This window comes from Myotis davidii, unplaced genomic scaffold, assembly GCF_000327345.1.
Source record: "Myotis davidii unplaced genomic scaffold, ASM32734v1 scaffold501, whole genome shotgun sequence".
NCBI lineage: Eukaryota > Metazoa > Chordata > Mammalia > Chiroptera > Vespertilionidae > Myotis > Myotis davidii.
This window is the reverse complement of record NW_006291208.1, coordinates 424,263-431,126: the sequence shown is the minus strand read 5'-3', so window position 1 is coordinate 431,126 and position 6,864 is coordinate 424,263. Positions and strand designations below refer to the sequence as shown.

The 6,864-nt window shown below is 36.6% G+C and overlaps 1 pseudogene; it reads right to left on the bottom strand.

Moving 5' to 3' along the window:
• Positions 1 to 3,218: 3,218 nt before the first annotated feature.
• Positions 3,219 to 6,864, bottom strand: part of LOC102772392 — a 9,301-nt pseudogene continuing 5,655 nt past the window's right edge.

Genomic DNA, 6,864 nt, shown 5'->3' with positions numbered 1-6,864 from the left:
TTTCCAAAATGACATTAAGGAAAGTGTTTCCCAAGGAAATTAGCTGCATGCTAAGAAGAGGAAATAGATTTAAGGTAATTAGAAACAACAGGTATATATCACAATGAGCCCTTTCACAAAGAAGTGCCTGTATGCTTTATCTATGATTATCTAAGAACAGTGCCTGCTGTGCTCTATCTGTAAGTAAAAGTGACTATAGGAAAATATAAATAAGTCTCATTTAGGAATATATTTATATATATAAACTCACAAATGTAATGTCAGAAAATAGAACTGGACAGTATATAAAGGAATAATTTACCCAAATCAATCAAGATATATCTTAGCATAGAATAATATAACAAAATCTATTAGTATAATATATTACATTAATAAATTATAAAAAATAACAAATAGTAGGTGATACTATAGTTATTCTCATTTAAATTAGGAACTAGAAAAAATGCTCATTATTATTTACTATTTTTTCTTAGCTAGTTAATGCATTAAAGGAGAAAGCTGATATTTAAAGTTATTATATTTATTAAAGTTATCATAAATAGAAAGTGGGAGAATAGTTCTACCAATAAAAGACCAATATAGGAAAAGCTGACAGATTCAGTCTAGTTTATCAACAAGGAAAACCTAGTCTAAAGAAGGAGGACACAGACTCGCTTTGGAACAGGATAGTGGGAAGATTAGTTACAGAGCCAGGTAGTTCTAAGAATTATCTCAGAACTAGAGAAAAAGAAGAACAAGACCCAGCCCACTGGAAAAGAGGCTGGCAGGAATGGAGCTGGAAGCAGGTTCCCGCCAGCTGGCTTGGTGTACCCATAGGACACGGAGTTCTCAAGTACTCTAGATAGAAGATAGATAGATATGGGCCCAGACTTGCCAAGTTGTGTATTTTTCAATACTTTTTGGTACTGGAACTGTAGACATACTTAACATAAGCACACTTAGGTGAGAGCAGCAGGATAAGTAAATTTGATGTGGTGCTGGGCTAGCCAATCATAGGTTCAGGGTTGGAGCGGGTAGGTAGCCTATTCCTAAATGGATACTCTTTGACAATATAACTGGGTTAAGAAATGGTTTGGGACAAACCCTGACAATTCCCTCCATGTATACCAAGGAGTATGAATGGCATATCATAAAGTAAATTATTATGTTTTAAATACATTAATAAAAGATATTCTGTTGAAGTGTGAGCTTTTGCCATGGTAGATTGTCCTTTGTTACTCAGTAGATCTAGCCATGTGAGTAAACTGCAGGGCCAGAAATTCCAAAATTGAAAAGCCACTGATCAGGGAAGAGGAAGTGAATATCCTCCACCCTTTCTCTCCCACTGAATGAAGCTATAAAATTTGCAAAGAATGTATGGAGCCACTCTTTGAAGACTCTGAAAAGTAGATAGTGGCACATAGCTTGCGGAAGAAGGACAGAATTTGAAATACCACAAAATCAGTAAGGAGTTTACCATTTTCCCCCTCTTATATCTGTTATCTCAGCTCAATGCACTGGAAGTGGGAAATGGAGCACAAAAAGAGCTCTGGAAGAAGTCTTCTTGTAGTGACTTAAGAGTGGAAAGCGTAACTTCGAACTCAGAGAGAATGTGGAACTCTAGCCCCTTCTTTTTAATTTGTTTTTGTTCTTTTGTGTCTTAGCTTCCAAATAGTCCTGTGGTAAGAAAAGTAGCCACTGGCAAGTGTAACAGGATAGTAAGAAGCTAGGAAAATTCCTGGGCAGGAGGAATAGGGAAACTGAGACAGGAAAATTAAAGAAGGACAAATAATTTAGGCAGCTTGCAGCCAGCTTGTAAACAGCAAGCCCTATCCCCTCCAACCAAGGAAGTTGAGAAGAAATGGTTAATGTCTCTCTTCCCTAACTAGAGAATACACAGCTTAAATTACCCTGGAATTGGTAAGGCAAGGGGTTGGGGGGCGGGTGGAGAGAAGGGAGAGTTTTATCTCACCCACTAAACAAAGAAGTCAGCTGTCTTGGAGAAAGGGAAGAGAAGGAAGTTTTAGCTAATTGTTGATGTTTTGTTGTTGTTGTTTATTTGTTTTACTGTGCAGAAAGTGAATGTCTTGGCTTTATTCTTTTGTCTCACTAGCAAACATGGAAGTAAAGATCTGGGCAGACTTATTAAATTTATTTTTTTCAATTTTCAATTTATTTTTTTCATTTTATTTTTATTTAACTTTATTGTTGAAGGTATTATAGATGACACCCCTTTCCCCCCACTAACCCCCTTTAACTTGCTCCTGCCCCCTCCCTAGGCCTTCAGCACACAATTTTCTTTCCATGGGTTATGCATATAAATTCTCTGGTTAATCTCTTCCTCCTCCCCACACTTTCCCTCTGAAATTCTTCAGTCTGTTGCATGCTTCAATGTCTCTGCATCTATTTTGGGCATCAGTCTATGTTGTTCTCTATATTCCACAAATGAGTGAAATCATGTGGTATTTATCTTTCTCTGACTGGCTTATTTCACTTAGCATAATACTCCCCAGGTCCCTGCATGCTGTCCCAAAGGGTAAGAGATCCTTCTTTTTTATAGCTGCATAGTATTCCATGGTGTAAATGTTCCATAGCTTTTTTACCTACTCATCTACTGATGGGCACTTTGGCTGTTTCCAGAACTTAGCTATTATAAATAGCACTGCTATGAACATAGCGGTTCATCTATTCTTTCTGATTGGTGTTTTAGAAATCTTAGGATATATTTCTAGAAGTGGGATAGCTGGGTTAAATGGGAGTTCCATTTTTTAATTGTTTGAAGAAACTCCATACTGTTTTCCACAGTGAGGCTGCACCAGTCTGCATTCCCACCAGCATTATGGTTCCCTTTTCTCCACATCCTTGCCAGCACTTGTCATTTGTTGATTTGATAGTAGCCATTCTGACAGATGTGAGGCAATATCTCATTGACATTTTAATTTTCATCTCTTTGATGATCAGTGACTTTGAGCATTTTTTATTGTATCTCTTGGCCATCTGTATATCATTTTTGGAGAAGTATCTATTTAGGTCCTTTGCCCATTTTTCAATTGGATTGTTTGTCTTCATCTTGCTAAGTTGTATGAGTTCTTTATATATTTATATACACCTTATTAGATCTATTATTGGCAAATATGTTCTTCCACACAGTGGTATCCCCTTTCAATTTGTTGATGATTTCTTTTCTTTTTTTGTTACAATATGAGCTGAAGTTTCATATTTCTTTATGAATTCATGAGCATCAAACAGGTCCTTAATCCATGTTTAAATCCTTGCCCACCAGCATGGCAGGCACAGGGTGCATACTTGCTTTACTTGCTTTGTGCTCTTGGTAGGTATGGATGGCTTGATCATGGGACTTGTCAAAGGCAGCCAGGTCCTTGAATAACGATCATGTAAACTTCATTCTTCCTTGTTCAGTCACCATTTTTAGAGCCAAAGGAATTGCTTCCTCCCATTTCAAATGAATGCAGAGTTGCAACCATCTGAATCGTATTTCAGAATTGTTAATGGCATTTAAGTTGTACACTCCTCGCATTTGCTTTATGTGTCTCCATGGAAGAGGTGCTTTCCGAAGCATCTGTGCTACAAATTCATTCACCTGATGAGCAGAGATATCTTTCAGGTCTGCTGAGTTGAATGAACTTAAATCATCTTCTTTGGTAGTAATCCATCTTTGACTTAAGGCAATTCAAGCATTTGTCAGGGTCATATCATAATTGGGTTTTACAGGAGGCAGTCCAGGAGAGTAGAGCCAGGTGTTCTAGTCAACTTGGTTGAGAATATCAACCTTATCTTTAAAGTGAGAATACAGGAAGTCCTTCCAGTCATCAGTGGTTATGCTCTGGTAGGAAAATTTCTCAACATAAGCCTTCAGGAATCCTAGGAAAATCTCTGGTCCTCCAAGAAGCTGCTCAAGGTAAAAGAGTAAAGTAAAGCCCTTTGCATAGGGAACTGAAGAATATGCGATATCAGGGTCTACATTCTCCAGATCAACCACAAGTTTGGTGAAAAGATGTGTATCCCCAAAAGTCTTTATCGAATTCTATAGTTCTCCCCATCCTCCCAAGCATGAAAATGTCTGAACTTTTCACCAAACAACTGTCCGCAAATGTGGCATTCCAAGTACAGCATATGTCCTTCATTTAACCAAAAGTGACCCCAAGTTTTGTTGGTCACTAGATTTCCTGTCCAATTATGAGATCCTTCATGTGCAATAACATTGGAGAGTGACTTGCCCTGTTTTAACATTCCAAAGGTTTGAGACATAAGATGTATAAAGTAAGCCCTGGCCAGGTAGCTCAGTTGGTTAGAGCCATGTTCTAATATACCAAGATTGTGGGTCAATACCTGGTCAGGGCACATACAAGAAGCAACTAATAAATACTAGTAAGTAGAACAACAAATCAATGTTTCTCTCTCTCTGTGTCTCTCTCATCAGTCAATAAATTTTTTTAAAAAAGTGTAGCCCAGCCAGTATTGCTCAGTGATTGATTGTCAACCCAGGAACCAAGAGATCAGGGTTCAATTCCTGGTCAGGGAACATGCCTGGGTTGTGGGCTCAATCCCCAGTTAGGGGGCATGCAGGAGGCAGTGGATCAATTATGTCCTCTCTCATCGATGTTTCTATCTCTCTATCCATCTCCTTTCCTTTCTCTCAAAAATCAATAAAAATATATTTTTAAAAAGATGTGTAGGCATTTTCTGTGGATTGGAAGCTCTGGCTCCATTTTAAAGTGGTTCCCATTATTATTTTTTACACATCTAGCAATGAAGCTTCAAAATACATGAAGCAAAACTGATAGAAGAAAAAAGGAGAAATAGATCATTATTCTTCTCTGACAATAGATAGAAAATCAGCCAGCACATTAAAAAATTGAACAACATTATCAATCAACTGGAGCTAATTGACATTTATAAAATGTTGGGGTCCAACCCCAGCAGGTCCAGGGGTTCCCAAAGGTGTGGACGGAGTCGGTGAAGAAGGAATGACATGGAGACAGCATTCAGTTGATCAGCAGCCTAGCCAGGTTCTCTAGCCAGGTTCTGTGTTTATTGTCTTGTTACATCTATCGGAACATATGCTGTGCAGATGTTTCTTCCCTGCAGCAACTGTGTCAAGCAGCAAGGATGGACCGGCTTCCGGCAATAAAACACACCACCCCAAACCAGTAGAATATTCATTCAATTTCAGTTGTACATGGAACCTTTAACAGGATAAACCACATCCTCAGTCACAAAACAAATCTTAAATTTAGAATAGTTGAAATCATAGAAATGGTTGTCTGACCACAATGACATCAAACTAGAAATCAATAATGGAAAAATAACAGGATGATCTCCTAATACATGGGAATTAAGCCACAAACATTTACATAATTCGTGGGTCAAAGAGAAAGTCTCAAGGGAAATAAAATGTTTTCAAATGAAACAAAAGAAGAGTATAGCACATCTAAATTTCTGGGATGCTGCTAAATCAGTGCTTAGTAGGAATTTTTCAGTATTAAATACTTATATTTAGAAGGGAGATAACAAATCACTAACCTAAACTTCCTTATGTGAAACCAGAAAAACAAGAAAAATAAATCTAAAGTAAGCAGAATGAAGGAAATAATAAAGATAAGAAGAGATATAAATGAAAGTAATAACAAAAACTAGAGAAAAATCAATGAAGTTAAAAGCTGTTTCTCTGAAAAAATTAATGTGATAAACCTCTAGCAAGAGTGACAAATATAAACAAGTTTGAAGTCACAAATTACCATCTATCAGAGGAAAAAAAGAGGAGAACACACTATATACCCTGGATACATTAAAAGGATAATTGCTCACATAAATTCAAGAGCTTATATTAAACGGACTAATTCCTCAAAAAACACAAACTACTAAAACTAACCCATGATGAAATAGATAACCTGAATGATTCTCTAACTATTTTACATAACTAATACCCAGTTTATAAATTTCTGAAATAGAAATAGCTAGCCTCAAATACTTTTACTAATACATTCTACCAAACAAGTAAAATAGAAATATCACCAATTCTACTCAACTTCTAAATAAATAATATCAATAAAAAATAACCTCTAAAAATAAAAACACCATGCCTGAGTAATTTCACTGGTGAATTCAACCAAATATTTAAGAAAGAGTTAAGTTCAAGTTGAGCTTAATTCAATTCTCCACAATCTCTTCCAGAAAACAGAAAAGAGAACACTTTTCTAATTCATTTTATGAGGCCAGCATTACCTTAAACCAAAACTAGACAAACACAGTACTGACAAAGAAAAGTATAGACCAATTTCTTCTAAAACTGTAGACACAAAAGTTTTAAAGAAAATATTAGCCAATTGAATCCAATAATATATTAAAAAATAGTACACTTAAGCTAACTGTAGTTTATCTGGGAATGTAAAGGTGGTTCGATAGTAAAAAACTCATTCAATGTAACTTCCTGTCTTAACAGGCCAAATGTTCATACCAATTGATGCAGAAAAGCAATTGGTTGACCAAATTCAACAACCATTCATAATAACATCTCAGAAACTTTTAGAAGAAAAATTCCTAAGCTTCTAGTCAGAATTTCCAAAAAATGGAAACAAATGTTCCTCAGTGGATAATGAATAAACTCATTACATTACAACCATACAATGGAATCTACACTAATAAAGGAAAAATATGCAAATTGGTGTCACTCCACTATGCCCACCAGCCAATCAGGATGAGTATGCAAATTAACCCAACAAAGATAGCAGTTAATTTGCATATGCAGGCATGGAGTGAAGACTGAAGGCTCCGGCCCAAGTGAAGTCTGAAGACTGAAGACAACTGAAGACTGAAGACAACTGAAGACTGAAGAGGCTTGGCTTCTCCACTGCAGTGAGAGTG